The sequence below is a fragment of the Callithrix jacchus genome, chromosome 7, assembly GCF_049354715.1.
Source record: "Callithrix jacchus isolate 240 chromosome 7, calJac240_pri, whole genome shotgun sequence".
In the NCBI taxonomy this organism is placed as follows: domain Eukaryota; kingdom Metazoa; phylum Chordata; class Mammalia; order Primates; family Cebidae; genus Callithrix; species Callithrix jacchus.
In genome coordinates, this window is record NC_133508.1 from 27530984 (window position 1) to 27548580 (window position 17597).

Below are 17597 nucleotides of genomic sequence, written 5' to 3' on the forward strand. Positions count from 1 at the left end.
GCCAGATTTTTAAACACTTACCTTATGGAAGCCACATAACAAATCCACAATTTAAATTACAGTCATTATGGCCTGATTTTTACACACCTTATGGAAGCCACATAACAACCCAATGTTTTAAATTACAGACAATATGCTTAGATTTTTACATACTTGCCTTATGAAGGATACATAATAACCTCATCTTTTAAATTATAGGCATTATGCCCATATTTTTACACACTTACCTTATGAAAGCCAAGTAACAACTTCATATTTTAAATTATATGCATTATGGCCAGATTTTTGCACACTTACCTTATGGAGGCCACGTGACAGCTTCATCTTTTAAATTACAGTCATTATGCCCAGGTTTTTAAACACCTTATGGATGCCACGTAACAACTTCACATATTAAATTACAGTCATTATGCCCATGTTTTTACACACTTACCTTATGGAAGCCACGTAACAACTTCACAGTTTAAATTACAGTCATTATGGCCAGATTTTTAAACACTTACCTTATGGAAGCCTCATAACAAATCCACATTTTAAATGACAGTCATTATAGCCAGATTTTTACACACTTACCTTATGGAGGCCACATAACAACTTTGTTTTTTAAATACCAGGCATTATGTCCAGATTTTTACACACATACGTTATGGAAGTCACATAACACTCCCATCTTTTATTGATGAGCAGATTGAGGCTCAACCAAGTTAAAAACACATTCCCCACCACATCATAATGAGTGATGGAAACCGGATGCAAATTCCATTCTGTCTGACAGCAAAGGTGATGCAACGTAACAGACTGAGTTGTACCCAGCATATGGAGGGAGTCACAACACGTGGGTTCCCTTTCTCCACCCTTTCATGTGTGAGTTTCATTGGTTTTTATGGCCTCAGAACAATCCTAAACTCCCTCCCAGGTTGCCTTGCAGTGGTCCCCTATAGCTTATATTTTATATTTTGAAAACCCAGTTTTCAGGAAGCCTGGGCAAAATGAAGAGGAAACATAACTGAGCATTGACACAGGAAGAAAGAATTGGTGGGACTCAAGGCCGAGCCAGTCCTCCTGCTTGGGCCTGGGGCTGGGAAAGCTAACTCGGGTCAGGTGAGAGAGCCCCAGGCTGTGGATGTCTTTGGGGGGAACCTTGAGTCAGCAGTGGCCTCAGGAGCTCCTGCTGTATCCAGTCTTTTGTAGATGAGCATAACATAACACATAGATGAGCCAAGCAGTATTCGTTGCCTCCCTATCTTTGTCTTCTGGTCTGGAATGTGCTGCAAGTCAGGACCCTGGCCAGCTCCCAAACCCAACTGGGCAGGCTCCAAAGCAGTGGTATCTGGTGCTTCTGCCACCTCCACATCATGGATAATGGAGCATCAGAATGGTTCTGCTCGCCACACTCTGGCATTGTGGGACAGCATGTTCTGGGTGCCTCTTTTCCTCTCTGCTGGTGTCTCTGCCTTTTCTGACCTTCACTCAGAGATGTCAGAGTCCCAGGATGGCTTCGTAAAAGCCCTGCTTCAGCCCTGCCTGATGTTGCCTTTGGTGTACATGAGATACTTAAGTATGGTCCCCTTGGGGCAACTCTGCTCTTCTCAGGCAGCTTAGGCCTTCACTTGCTTCCATGTCTTCAGATATCATAACATGCCGCCTCTTCACAGCAAAGTCACGCTGGCACGGGCAAGTCCCCAGACGTAGGGATGCATCCCACTTAAATCTAACAGCTTGCCTTACCCCCCTACCTTGAGCTGACCTGTCTGTAAAAGTTGCAAACCTGCTTGGTTTATTTAGAGTGGGCCTAGGTGCAACAAGACTGAGAATAGTGACTGTAGGAAGAGAGCACAGATGGAGCTCCTTTACCTTCCACCACTGCCAAACCAACTGAAGACCAACAACTGAAGAGCACCAACTGAGGGCACTGAACAAAGGCAACCAATGAAAGCACCCTCTGAAGGCCACCAGGTGAGGGCGCGTTGCCCTGCCAACCAGACTGCATCCTGGTTATGAGGACACAATCAGGCCCAGAATCCCTTCCATGTGTCCCTGCCAACTTGGAACTTGAGAGACCAGGCAGGTGGTTCACAGAGCTCCATCCTGCGAGCCACTGCATTCCACGTTTCATTCATTCCTAGCTGTTAAGACCTTTCAGGTTTCTCACTGTCTTGGAGTTCCTAGGGATTATCACCTTACAATGAATCATGCTAAAATTCCTGAAGCCAAATCTGGCTCTTGCACTAGCTGCAATTTATAGAACCTCCTTTCCCCTGTAACCTCTGAGTTTTTAATTAACTACAAAAATGACAGATTTCTGCAGGTGCTTTTAGAAAAAACATTGCCAGGAGCTAAGTCTACTGTGTGATGTCTAATTATGTTTCACATATATATACATATGCATTCAACCCATTCATATTCCATTTACATGTTTGAAATAAACCTATATATTCAATCAAATTAAAAAGAGCAATAGAAGACATTTTCTAAATTTATCCACTATGTATATCACAGTTTCCTAATGAGCACTTTATACAGCAACTTAGTATTGATGGCTCCAACAAATAAAGAGGCTTACGTAAGAGAAAAGCATTGTCTTAATACAAGATTTTAACTGTGATCAGCATTGCTACTTTCCACAGGCAGTTGCCCAGTAGATGGATTGTGAACTGCTCTGTGACGATAGTGACTCATTGAATCTTTCAGATCCTTGGTTTGATTATGTCAAAAATATGAGCAACACCAGTTTTATAAATTTGCTCTAAAAATGAAATGAGAGAAAAATAATCCTCCTTCTGTTTATAATGAAGACTTACAAAATTATAGGCACTGTGTCCAGATTTTTACACACTTACCTTATTGAATCCTTAAAACAACCCTTTAAATTACAGTCATTTGTGCCCACACCAATTTATATACATTTATATTATGGAAGCCTCTAAATAATCCCATCTTTTATAGATGAGTACAATGAGGTTCAGAGGAGTTAAAAGCACATTCACCATCACGTGCTAATGAGTGATGAACTGGGATTCAAATCCAGTTCTCCCTGACGCCATAGGTACTGCAACTTAACAATGATCAAGTTATACTCAGGACATGGAGGCAGTCGGAACATGTGGATTCCCTTTCTCTACCCTCTTATGTGTGAATTTGAATGGCTTTCATGGCCCCATAACCAACCTAAACTCCCTCCCAGGTTGCCTTGCAGTGGTGCCCTTTCTCCTGGAAATGACAAGGAATCTGCATATTTAGACTACAAGCATCTCCTTAGAAACAGCTTTGTTGATGGAGAAATGAAATTTTTGGCCAGGGATGGTGGCTCTCGCCTGTACTTTGGGAAGCCAGGGCGGGCAGATGTCCTGAGGTCAGGAGTTTGAGAGAAGCCTGACCACTATGGTGCAACTCCATCTCTACTAAAAAGGACAAAATTAGCTGAGAGTCTGGCAAATGACTCTAATCCCAGCTACTCAGAAGGCAAAGGTAGAAGAATTGCTTGAATCCAGGAGGCAGAGGTTGCAACAACCTAAGATCGTGTCACTACACTCCAGCCTGGGCAGTAAGAGCAAAATTTTATCTCAAGAAAAATACAAAAATTTCTAGGACTTAGGTTACTAACTGTGAATTGTCTAGTTTATCTGCAATAAGCAAAGGTAACATTACATGTAAAATGTCACAGGATCCACTAAATTTTTCCAGAAAGATTTGGAATGATGCTGTTGTAGCATCTTACTGATAGCTGGGTAGGAGGAGCAGTGGAAACACGCAAAGCAAGAGCACCTGCAAAGTTCAGGTGTGCTGGTTTTTTCCTATCTGCTCAGCAATGTGGGAAGTCAAGGTGGGTGGATCACTTGACACCAGGAGTTTGAGACCAGCCTGGGGAACACAGTGAGACCCTGCCTCTACAAACCATTTTTTAAGGATTAGTATCAAGAAGAGTACCTTTGACCCTCTGATGTTGCTTTAAAATACAGAGCGCTAGTACAGAAATATAGATATAAAATTGTGTGTTCATATAGGGTTATTTAGTTTAAAGAAAAGGAATGTCAAACATTACCTCTACAGCAATGAAATCTGTAGCATTCATTTTGTGGTTTGGAAACTTAGTTTCTGGCCAGCCTGGGGGAAGCAGAAGAGGTCCCAGAACTCAGAATTGGGGTAGGAAGGAGGAAGGAAACTGGATGGACCCAGCAGGGAACCCAGATAAGCTGGGAAGGCAAGGCAGACCCAGTCCTTTTGCTTGTGGCTTGAGCCTAAGAAAGCTAACTAGGGGAAGGAGAGAGGAGTCCCATGCTATGGATGCCTCCAGGTGCAACCTTGGGTCAGCAATGGCCAGAGAAGCTCCGGAGGCCAAGCAGGGTCTGTCGCCTCCCTACCTTTGGGTGTCTTCTGGTTGCCAATATGCTACAAGGCAGGACCCTCTCCCTCTCTGAAATCCAACTGTGCAGGCTCCAAAGCAGTGAGGTCTTGCGTACTGCCACCTCCACGTGGTAGATCTCAGAGTGTCAGGATGTCTTTTCCCACTGAACCCTGAGCTTGCCCCACTTGGGGCTGGCATTGGGGTACAGTGTGTTCTGGGCACCTCTGCTCCTCTCTGCTGGGTCTTGGCTCTTTGTTAGCCACCAACTCAGATGTCAGAACCCAGACTGGCTCCGATGAACCCCTGCACCAGCGAAGTCTCGGGCTGTCTTTGGTGCGTGTGGCCAGCGTGATCCACAAGGGGCAGCTCAGCACATCTCAGGCAGCTTGGGCCTTCACTGGCCCCCATGTCTGCAGACCTCAGCACCTGCCACCTCTTCCCAGCATAGGCATATCTTTCATAGGTAGCACCAGGCCATGGAGCTGCATATCACTAGCAGCCCCCACCCTGCTCACCCCGTCACCCAGAACTGACTTATCTGCAACAGCCACCACCCTACCTGGTTTATTCAGAATGGGCATGGATGCAACAAGCCTGAGTGCAGTGACTGTGGGAGGAGAGAACATCGATAGAGCTCCTTCCGCCGCTGCCCAATAACTCAAGGCCACCAACTGAAGACCACCAGCTGAGGGTGCCAAGCCAAGGCAACCAATGAGGGCACCCAGGGAAGGCCACCAGGTGAAGGCCACTTGCCCTGCCATTCAGACTGCATCCTGGTGTAGAGGAAACAATCAGGCCCAGAGTCCCCTGCATGCCTCTCCCTAAACTTGGAACTTGAGAGCACAGGCACATGGCTCCAAGGCCCTGCCCTGCCATTAGCCCACCCCACCTTTCATTCATTGCTGGCTGCTATTGGCAGCTTTCAAGTTTCTCACTGTGCTGAGGTTCCTAGGGATCATCGCCTTATAATGAATGATGCTGTAATTACTGAAATCAAATGTGCCTCATGCAGTGTCTTGGATTCATAGAACCCCTTTCCCCCATAACCTCTAAGCTTCATAGAAACTAGAGAAATGACAGATTTCTGCATGTGCTTTCAGAAAAATACATTGCCGTGACTTATGGCTACCCTCTAATGTAAAGTTTTAAGCATATACATATACACAAATGTATTCAATAGGTATATGTTCAATTTACATTTTTTGAAAATAACACACACATTCAAGCAAATTAAGACTAATAGAGGAAATTTTCTAAAATGTATACACTAAGCTTTATCACAATTTTCTATTGCTCACTTTCATGGAACAACTTAAAATTCATGGTTTCTTACGTAAGAAAGAGGCCTATGTAAGAGAAACCACCACATAATACAGTATGTTAAACGTGATCCTCCTTGCTGTAATAAATAACAATTACCCAGTATGTATTGTGAACTGCTTTGTGACTATGGTGGCTTATTCAATCTCTCTGATTCTTAGTTTGGTTAACTGCAAAATATAACAACAATTTTATAAACTTGCTCTAAAAATTAGATGAGGGAAAAATAATTCTCCTTCTGCATATATTGAACACTTACCAATTTATAGACGTCGTGTCCAGATTTTCGCACACTTACCTTACGGAGGCCACATAACAACCCCAAGTTCTAATTACAGTCATTATGCCCAGATTTTACACACTTACCTTATGGAAGCCCCAGAACCACCTCATGTTTTAAATTACAGGCATTGTGGCCAGAGTTTTATACACATAACTTATGGAAGTCTCATTTTTTATAGATGAGGAAACTGAGGCTCGCTGGCATTAGAAACACATTTCCTACCATGTCATAATGAGTGATGGAATTGGGATTCAAATCCGGTTCCTTCTGACAGCAAAGGTTGTGCAACATAAGGAAGATGAATTGTGCCCAGCAGATGGAGGAGTGAAAACGTGGATCCCTTTCTCTACCCTTTGTTGTGTGAGTTTCATTGTTTTTTACGGCCTCAGAACAATCCTAAACTCCCTCCCAGGTTGCCCTGCAGTGGTCCCCTTCTTCTGGGGATGATCACCAAGCTGCATGTTTAGAACACACATTTACGCTCTGATTAAGAAAAGACATTTTCTAGACCAAGAGATGTGTTGATCACGAAACTAAGTTTTCTAGGCCCTAGGTTACTAACTGAGAATTGTCTAGCCTTTCTACAAAACATAGGGCTATTCCATGTAAAAAAGTCACAGGATCCACTGAATTTGCAGAAAGATTTAGAACTATGCTGTGGGAGCATCTTCCTGACAGCTGTGCAGGAAGACCAGACTATACACACAAAACAAGAGCACCACCAAAGGCCAGGTGTGGTGGCTCCTGCCTGTCACCCTAGCAATGTGGGAGACCAAGGTGGGCAGGTCACTTGAGGCCAGGAGTTTGGGACTAGCCTGGGTAACACAGTGAGACCCTGTCTCCACAGAAAATCATTTTATAAGATGAGAATCCAGAATAGTGCCTCTAGCATCACTTTATGATAAAGGGTCATGGTGTGGAATTTAAGATATGAAATTGTAAGTCTCACCATTGCTACTTAAGATTAACCAGAAAAGCTGTCAGACATTTTCTCTATCCAAAGAAATTTGTAGCTTACATTTTAAATTTTGACAACTTAGTACTGAGGAATCCTGGGGCAAGATGAAGACGAAACTGAACTGGGTACTGGATTAGGAAGAAAGAAGAATGGGTGGGGACTCGAGGCAGAGCCAGTCTTCCTGCTTGGGGCCTGGGGCTGGGAAAGCTAATGAGGGACAGGAGGGAGAGCTCCAGGCTGTGGATGTCTTTCAGGGGAACCTTGAGTCAGCACTGGCCTCAGGAGCTCCCGCTGTATACAATTTTTTATAGATCAGCATAACATAACATATAGATGAGCCAAGCAGTATTTGTTGCCTCCCTACCTTTGGTTGTCTTCTGGTTGCCAACGTGCTGCAAGTCAGGACCCTGGCCAGCTCCCAAACCCAACTGGGCAGGCCCCAAAGCAGTCAGGTCAGGAGACACCCCCACCTCTATCTCCTAGATCTTGGAGCATCAGGATGATTTAGCTCCCCACACTGTGAGCTGGCCCTGCCTGGGTCTGGCATTGTGGGACAGCATGTTCTGGGTGCCTCTGCTCCTCTCTTCTGGTGTCTCTGCCTTTTCTGACCACTCACTCATAGATGTCAGAGTCCCAGGATGGCTTCGCAGAACCCCTATTTTGGCACTGCCTGGTGCTGCCTTTGGTGCACATGAGATACTACAGGGTGGTCCCCTTGGGGCAACTCTGTTCTCAGGCAGCTTGGGCCTTCACTCGCTTCTATGTCTGCAGAAGTCCGAACATGCCGCCTCTTCCCAGCAAAGTCACACTGGCACGGGCAACCCTGACCATAGGGCTGTATCCCACTGGTAGTTCACATCTTACCTCACCCACCTACCTTGAGTTGACTTGTCTGTAAAAGTTGTGAACCTGCCTGGTTTATTTATAGTGTGCCTTGGTGCAACAAGCCCGAGAACTGTGACTTTAGGAGGAGAGAGCACAGGAGGAGCTCCTTCTCCTTCCACCACTGCCAAACCAACTGAAGACCAACAATTAAAGGGCACCAACTGAGGGCACTAAGCAAAGGTAACCAATGAAGGCACCCTCTGAAGGCCACCAGGTGAGGGCCGTTTGCCCTGCCAACCAGTCCGTATCCTGGTGAAGAGGAAACAATCAGGCCCAGAGTCCCCACCAGGTGTCCTTGCCAACTTGGAACTTGAGAGACCAGGCACGTGGCTTACAAGGTCCCGCCCTGCCAGCCACCGCATCCCTCCTTTCATTCATTCCCGGCTGCTAAGAGCTTTTGCGTTTTTCACTGTGTTGAAGTTTCTAGGGATTATTACCTTACAATAATTGATGCTAAAATTCCTGAAGCCAAATCTGGCTGTTGCACTAGCTGGAATTCATAGAACCTCCTTTCCTCCATAACCTCTGAGTTTTTTACAAACCACAAAAATGACAGATTTCTGCACGTGCTTTCAGAAAGAAAATTGCTATGAGCTAAGTCTACTGTGTGATGTCTAATTATATTTCACATGTATGTACACATATACATATACATTCAATCTGTACATCTTCCATTTATATTTTTGAAATTTACCTACATATTCAATCAAATTAACAAGAACAATAGAGCACATTTTCTAAATTTATACACTAAGTTTATCACAGTTTCCTGATGACCACTTTATACAGAAACTTAAAATCGATGGCTTCAACAAACAAGAGCCTTTTGTAAGAGAAAAGCATTCTCCTAATACAAGATTTGATATGTGATCAGCATTGCTATTTTCAATGACCCAATAAATGTATTGTGAACCACACTGTATCTACTGTGACTCATTTAATCTTTCAGATCCTTGGTTTGATTATCTCAAAAATATAAGTAACACCAGTTTTTATAAACCTGCTCTAAAAATTAAAGAAAAATAATCCTCCTTCTCTGTAGAATGAAGACTTGCAAAATTACAGGCATTGTGTCCAGATTTTTACACACTTACCTTATTGAAGCCTTAAAAACCCCTATCCTTTAAATTACAGGCATTTTGTCCACACCAATTTTTATACCCTAATATTATGGAAGGCTCATAATAATTGCATTTTTTATAAAGGAGCAAACTGAGGTTCAGGGGAGTCAAAAATACATTCATCATCACGTCCTAATGAGCGATGGAACTGGGATTCAAATCCAGTTCTCTCTGACGCCAAAGACAGTGCAACATAACCAAGGCCACGTTATACTGAGCACGTGGAGGCAGTCAAAACATGTGGAAGCCCTTTCTCTACCCTCTTATGTGTGATTTGGAATGGCTTTCATGGCCTCATAACTAAGCTAAACTCCCTCCCAGGTTGCCTTGCCGTGGTTCCCAACCTTTTAGAAATGACTGGAAATCTGCATATTTAGACTACAAGCATCTCCTTAGAAAGAGATTTGTTGATTGAGAAATGAAACTTCTGGCCAGGGATGGTGGCTCTCGCCTGTACTTTGGGAAGCCAGGGCGGGCAGATGTCCTGAGGTCAGGAGTTTGAGAGAAGCCTGACCAACATGGTGCAACTCCATCTCTACTAAAAAGGACAAAATTAGCTGAGTGTGTGGTGAATGCCTCTAATCAAAGCTACTCAGCAGGCTAAGGCAGGAGAAACACTTGAACCCAGGAGGCAGAGGTTGCAATGACCGAAGATGCTGTCATTGCACTTTATTCTGGGCAACCAGAGCCAAATTTTATCTCAAAAAAATAGATATGAAAATTTCTAGGACCCAGATTATTAAATGTGAATTGCCTAGCTTATCTGCAATAAGCACAGGTATTATTTCACATAAAATGTCATAGGATCCACTGAATTTGTCTAGAAAACTTTGGAATGATGTCTCAAGAGCATCACATTGACAGCTGGGTAGGAGGAGCAGTGGAAACATGCAAAACAAGAGCACCTCCAAAGTCCAGGTGTGCTGGTTCTTGCCTATCTGCTCAGCAGTGTGGGAAGCCAAGATGGTATCACTTGACACCAGGAGTTTGAGACCAGCCTGGAGATCACAGAGAGACCCTGCCTCTACAAAAAAAAAATTTTTTTAAATGATTAGAATCAAGAGGATATGCCTCTGACCCTCTGATATTGCTTTAAAATACAGAGCTCTAATCCAGATATCAAGAAATGAAATTGTGAGTCCCAAGAAGGCTATTTAAGTTTAAATAGAAGAAAAGTTAGACACTTTTTCTACAGCAATGAAATCTGTAGCATTCATTTTGTAGTTGGAAACTTAGTTTCTGGCCCTCCTGGGGGAAGCAGATAAGGTCCCAGAACTTAGCATTGGGGTAGGAAGGATGAAGGATACTGGATGGACCCAGCAGGGAACCGAGATAAGCTGGGAAGGCAAGGCAGACCCAGTCCTTTTGCTTGTGGCCTTAGCCTAAGAAAGCTAACTAGGGGAAGGAGGGAGGAGCCCCATGCTGTGGATGCCTCCAGGTGCAACCTTGGTTGAGCAATGGCCAGAGAAGTTCCTGAGGCCAAGCAGTGTCTGTCGCCTCCCTACCTTTGGGTGTCTTCTGGTCGCCAATGTGCTGCAAGTCAGGACCGTCTCTTGCTCCCAAATCCAACTGTGCAGGCTCCAAAGCAGGAGGTCTGGTATACTGCCACTTCAGTGTGGCAGATCTCAGAGTCTCAGGATGTCTCTTCCCACTGTACCCTGAGCTTGCCCTGCTTGGGGCTGGCATTGGGGTACAGGTTGTTTCGGGTGCCTCTGCTCCTCTCTGCTGGGGCTTGCCTCTTTGTTAGCCACCAATTAACATGTCAGAGCCCAGATTACCTTCAATGAACCCCTATACTGGCCATGCCTTGGGCTGTCTTTGATGCATGTGGTCAGCGTGATCCACAAGGAGCAGCTCAGCACATCTCAGGCAGCTTGGGCCTTCACTGGCCCCCACATCTGCACTGCTCAGCACCTGCCACTTCTTTCTAGCATAGGCACGGCTGGCACAGGTAGCACCCAGGCCATGGAGCTGCACACCACTAGCAGCCCCCACCCTGCCCCACCTGCTCACCCTGAGCCAACTTATCTGCAACAGCCACCACCCTGCCTGGTTTATTCAGAATGGGCCTGGATGCTGTGACTGAGAACTGAGAGCTGTGACTGGGGGAGGAGAGAACATTGATGGAGGTCCTTCCACAGCTGCCCAACAACTCAAGGCCACCACCTGAAGACCACCAGCTGAGGTTACCAACCCAAGGCAACCAACGGGGGCACCCAGTGAAAGCCACCAGGTGAAGGCCAGTTGCCCTGCCATTCAGACTGCATCCTGGTTACGAGAAAACCATCAGGCCCAGAGTTCCCTGCATGCCTCCCCCTAAACTTGGAATATGAGAGCACAGGCACATGACTCCAAGGTCCCACTCTGCCATCGGCCCCACCCCCCCATTTAATTCATTGCTGGCTGCCTGGAGATTTCAGTTTTCTCACTGTGATGACATTCCTAGGGATCATCATCTTACAATGAATGATGTTAAAATTACTGAAACCAAATCTGCCTCATGCACTATCTGGGATTCCTAGAACCCCTTTTCCCCATAAGCTCTGAGATTTTTAGAAACTAAAAAAAAGACAGATTTCTGCACTTGCTTTCAGAAAAAAGCCGTGCCAGGAGCCATGCCTACTCTATAATGTGAAGTCACATTTCATATATATGTATATATATATCCAATTCACATATATTCGTTTTACACTTTTGAAAATAACATACATATGCAATCAAATTCACAGGACTAACCAAAGAAATTTTCTAAACTCTACACACCAAGTACATCACATTTTCTAATGATCACTTTGATAGAGCAACTTTGAATTTATATTTTCAACAAACTGAAAGGTTTATGTAAGAGAACACCACCACAAAATACAAGATTTTCAATGTGATTATCATTGGTACTTTTAACTAAAATCTACCCAGTAAATATATTGTGAATTGCTTTGTGACTGTGGTAATTTGTTTAGTCTTTCTGGTCCTTGGTTTGATTATCTCAAAAATGTAAGTATCATCAATTTTATAAACTTGCTCTAAAAATTAAATGAGACAGAAATAACCCTTCTTCTCCATGTATTCAACACTTGAAAATTATAGGCATTGTGTCCACATTTTTACACACTTACCTTATAGCAGCCTCTTAACCCTCCCTTTTGAATCACAAGCACTTTGCCATGATTCTTACACACTTACCTTATGGAGGCCTCATAAACATCACATCTTTTATAGTTGAGCAAACTGAGGCTCTGATGAGTTAGAAACACATTCATTATGACCTCATAATGAGGAATGGAACTGGGATTCATCTCCAGTTTTCTCTGATGCCAAGAATGGTGCAATTTAATGAGGACCAAGTTATACCCAGAACACAGAGGGATCAAACAGACGGATTCCCTTTTCTACACCCTCATGTGTGAATTTCAGTGGCGTTCACGCCTCAGAACAATCCTAAACATCCTCCCAGTTTGCCTTGCAGTGGTTCCCTTTTTCTTGGGGATGATTAGGAATCTGCGTATTTAGACCAAAAGCAACACATTTTAAAAGCTGTGTTGATCAAGAAATGAAATTTGCTAGGCCATAGGTTACTTACTTTGAATTGTCTAGCTTCTCTGCAATAAATAAAAGGCTATTCCATGTAAAAAAATCACAGTATCCACTGAACTTGGGCAGAAAGGGTGGAACTATGCTGTAGGACCATGTAACTGACAGCTGTGCAGGAAGACCTGCAGAAGCACACAAAGCAAGAGCGCCTCCAGAGGCCAGGTGCGGTAGTTCTTGCCTGTCATCCCAGCAATGTGGGAGGCCAAAGAGGGTGAATCACTAGAGGCCAGGTGTTTGAGACCAGCCTGGGCAACAGAATGACACCCTGTCTCTACAAAAAATGATTATTTTTAATTATTCAAATCAGGAAGAGTACCTGTAATCCTCTTCCATTGCTTTGGATACTTTGCAATGGCAGTTTGGATAGAGAACTTTGGTCTCGAACTTGAGATATAAAATTGTGAGTCTCAATGTGCCTACTTAAGTTTAAATAGAAGAGCTTTCAGGCTTTTTCTCTACAGCACTGAAATCTGTAGCATCCATTTTGTATTTTGAAAATGTAGTTTCTGAGAAGAAGAAGAGGGCCTAGAAGTGAGCATTTTGGAAGCGAGGAGAAAAGAAACCGGCTGGATGCAACAGGGAAGGAAGAAGGGGTGGGCAGTCTAGGCAGAGCCAGTCCTCCTGCCTAGGGCCTGGGCCTAGGAAAGCCAACTAGGGGCAGGAGGGAGGAGCCTGGGGCTATGGATGCCTCTGGGGGTACCTCGGGTCAGCAACAGCCAAAGGTATCTGTGGCCCCCCTACCTTTGGGCGTCTTCTGGTCGCGTCACCAGCGTGCTGCAGGTCAGGACTCCGGAATCAGATTTGGCAGGCTCCAAGCATGGGTGTCTGGAGCTGCTCCCACCTGTGGCTCATGGATCCCACAGTGCAGGATGACTTTGCCCACTGCACCCTATCTGGCCCTGCTTGGGGCTGGCAATGGGGGACAGCATGTTTCAGGAGCTTCTGCTCCTCTCTGCTGAGATCTGCACCTTTGCTGGCCGCCGGCTCATTGATAACAAAGTCGCAGAACAGCTCCACAGAACCCCTGTTCCGGCCCTGCCTGGGGCTGGCTTGGGTGCACTTGCCACAGGGCAGCATGGTCCCCATGGGGCCCCTCTGCTCTTCTGGGGCAGCTTGGGCCTCTGCTTGTCCCCATTTCTGCAGCGCTGAGCACCTTCTGCCTCTCCCCAGGAAAGGCAACCAAATGGCACCAACTTAAGGCACCCACTGAAGGCCCTACATGAAAGCCACCTAATGAAGGCCGGTTGCCCTGCCAACCACGTCGCGTTCTGCTTAGGAGGAACCAATCAGGATGTGAGTTCCCTCATTTGTGAGGTGGGAGTCTGGCATTGGCTCACAAAGCCCCACCCCTCCAACTACTCCATCCCACCTTTCATTTATTGGTAGCTGGTAGCAACTATTTTAGTGTGAATTATAAATATGAATTCTTATGAAATTTCTGTATCCTAACGTACCTCATGTACAACCTGACTTTCAAAGACCCTCATACCTCACGGCCTCTAAGTTTTCTGGGAACTACACAGAATGCAATTTCTGCAGGTGCTTTCAGAAAAAACAGTGCCATAAACTGAGATTATTCTGTGATCTTTTGATTTATATGATATATATAATTGATACGATATATGAAATATGTTAATACATATTCACAATTATATTCTTAATTTTCAATACACATATTTAAGAAAATTAAGACAGAAAAATTTTCAAAATTTATATACTAAGTGCAACATGTTTTTCAAATGATGAATTTGATAGAACAATTTCGAATCTATGGTTTCAACAAATTGGGAGGCTTAGGTAAGATAAAGCCACCATATAATGTAAGATTTTCATTGTGATCATCATTACTTTTTTTTAGATGAAATTTCACTCTTGGCCAGGCTGGAGAGCAATGGCGCAATCTCGACTCAGTGCAACCTCCACCTCCTGGGTTCAAGCAATTCTCCTGCCTCAGCCTCCCGAGGAGCTGAGATTACAGGCATGCAACACCATACTCAGCTAATTTTGGGATTTTAGTAGAGACAGGGTTTCCCCATGTTGGTCAGGATGGTCTTGAACTCTGGATCTCAGGTGATCCACCCACTTAGGCCTCCCAAAATGCTGGGATTACAGGCCTGAGCCACTGCACCTGGCCCATTTCTACTTTTAACTAGCACTTACCCAGTAAATATATTGTGAATTGCTTCCTGACTATGGTGATTTATTTAAACTTACTGATCCTTTGTTTGATTATCTCAAAAATATTTATAATACCAATTTTATATACTTGTTAAAAATTAAAGAAATATAATCCTTCTCCATATATTGAACAATCACAAAATTAAAGGCATCGTGTACAGATTTTTACTTACCTTATTGAAGTCACATAACAACTTTATCTTTAAATTACGAGCATCATTCCCAGATTTATACACACTTACCTTATGCAGTCCTCATAACAATCCCACCTTTTACAGATGAGCAAGGCTCAGAGGAGTTAAAAGCACATTGACCATCACCTCATAATGAGTGATGGAACTGGGATTCAAATCCAGTCCTCCCTGCCTCAAAGGTGGTGCAACTTTACAAAGACCAAGTTACACCCAGCACGTGTAGGATCAAAACATGCGGATTCCCTTTCTCTTCCCTCTTACATGTGAATTTCAATGGTTTTCACGGCCTCAGAACAATCCTAAACTCCCTCCCAGGTTGCCTTTCAGTGGATCACTTCTCCTTGGGGATGATTAGGAATCTGCATTTTTGGAACACAAGCATCTATAAACAGTTGTGTTGATCACTAAATAAAAATTTCTAGGCCATAAGTTACTAACTGTGAATTGTTTAGCTTCTCTTCTACAAATAATAGGCTATATTCTATGTTAATAAATCACAGGATCCACTGGATTTTTGCAGAAAGATTTGAAACGGTGCTGCAGGAGCATCTTACTGACAGGTGCGCGGGAAGACCAGCTGAAACACACAGAGCAGGAGCCCCTCCAAAGCCCAGGTGTGGTGGTTCTTGCTTGTCAGCCCAGCAACGTGGGAGGCCAAGGTGGGTTAAGCACTTGAGACCAGGAATTTGAGAACAGCCTGGTCAACACGGTGAGACCCTGTCTCTATAAAAAAAAAAAACACACAAAAAAACCCATTTTTCATGAGTAGAAACAAGAAGAGAACCTCTGACATTACTTTAGTATAGAGCTCCGGTCTAGAATTGAACATGTGAAATTGTGAGTCCTAGAGCCAGTCCTCTTGCTCTGGGCCTGGCGAGCAAGTAAAGGGAACCAGGAGCAGGAGGGAGGAGCCCCAGGCTGTGGCTGTTTTCGGGGGGACCCTTGGGTCAGCAACCAGAGGAGCAACTGAGAGCAAGCGGTATCTGTGGCCTCCCTACCTTTGGGCGTCTACTGGTCGCCGCTGTGCTGCAGGTCAGGGTCCCCGCATCAGATTGGGCAGGCTCCAAGCAGAGGTGTCTGGAGCTGCTCCCACCTTCACCTCCACCTCCTGGATCTCAGAGCCTCAGGACGGCTTTGCCCACCTCAGTCTGAGCTGGCCCCACTTGGGGCTGGAATTGGGAAACTGCTCCACTGTGGCTATTTAAGTTTAAATAGAAGAGGTGCCAAGGCCGGGCGTGGTGGCTCACGTCTGTAATCCCAGTACTTTGGGATGCCGAGGCGGGTGGATCACGAGGTCAAGAGATCGAGACGATCCTGGTCAACATGGTGAAACCCCGTCTCTATTAAAAATACAAAAAATTAGCTGGGCATGGTGGTGCGTGCCTGTAGTCGCAGCTACTCAGGAGGCTGAGGCAGGAGAATTGCCTGAACCCTGGAGGCGGAGGTTGCGGTGAGCCGAGATCGCGCCATTGCACTCCAGCCTGGGTAACAAGAGCGAAACTTCGTCTCAAATAAATAAATTAATTAATTAAAAAATTAAAAAAAAAAAATAGAAAGGAGCCAGACGTTTTCTCTACAGCAGTGAAATCTGTAGCATCCATTCTGTATTTTGTAAACTTAGTTTTCGGCCACCTGTGGGAAGAAGAAGAGGTCCCAGAACTGGGCACTGGGGTAGGGAAGAGGAAGGAAACCGGCCAGACACAACAGCGAAAGAAGAAGGGGTGGGGACTCGAGGCAGAGTCAGTCTTCCTGCCTGGGAGCTGGGCCTAGGAAAGCTAACAAAGGGAGGGAGGGAGGAGCCCCGGGTTGTGGATGTCTCTAGGGGGAACTTTGGATCAGCAACAGCCAGAGGATCCCTGAGGCCAAGCGGTATCCGTCCCTACCTTTGGGCAGCTTCTGGTGGCCAGTGTGCTCCAAAGCAGCGGGTTAAGGCACTAGAGCCATCTCCATCTTGTAGATCTGAATCGAAGCTGAAGAACGGCTCCGCCCCGCTCACCCTGAGCCGGCAACGCTTGGGGCTGGCATTGGGGTACAGCGGGTTCAGGGCGCCTGTAACTCCTCTCTGCTGGGACTGCGCCTTTCCTGGCCGCGCACTCATAGATGTTAGAGCAGGACGGCTCTGCAGAACCCCAGCACCCGCCCTGCTTGGGGCTGGCTTTGGTCCACATGCGGCAGGTCAGCGTGGTTTTTATGGGGAGCCTCTGCTGTTCCTGGGCACCTTGGGTCTTCGCTTGCTTTCAGGTCTGCACGGCTCAGCACCTGCTGACTCTCCCAGCGGAATGAAACCAACTTTGAAGGCACTAACTGAAGGCCCCCAACTGAAGGCCGGTTGCCCTGCCAACCAGATCGCGTCCTGCTTAGGAGGAACCAATCAGGCCTTGAGTTCCCTCCACGTGCGGTCCTTCCATCTGTGATGTGGGAGCCCAGGCACTGGCTCACAAGGCCCCGCCCCCCAGCGGCCCGCCCCACCTATCATTCATTGATAGCTGCTAGCAATTTTCTGGTTTCCTCACTGTGCATTATGAATATGAATTATGTTAAAATTATTGTAACCTAGTGTGCCTCATGCACTGTCTGACATCCAAACGGTCCCCTTTCCCCCATGGCTTCTGAGGGTTTTTGAAACTAGAAAGACAAATATCTGCAGGTGCTTTCAGAAAAAAAACATTGCCATGAGTTAAGTCTACTCTGTTATGTTAACATGTGTACATGTTATATGCAT

At 45.3% G+C, this 17597-nt stretch overlaps 1 protein-coding gene and 1 long non-coding RNA gene across 8 annotated transcripts in view; both read right to left on the reverse strand.

Annotated features, from left to right (window-relative positions):
- Positions 1–17597, reverse strand: part of LOC128932554 (uncharacterized) — a 55779-nt gene that overhangs the window by 16503 nt on the left and 21679 nt on the right. The window lies entirely within an intron of this gene.
- Positions 5799–17156, reverse strand: LOC144576896 (uncharacterized). The gene is made up of 2 exons (XR_013519606.1): positions 15874–17156; positions 5799–15598 (listed from the first exon to the last, which is right to left on the reverse strand). It is a non-coding gene; the product is annotated as an uncharacterized LOC144576896 (long non-coding RNA).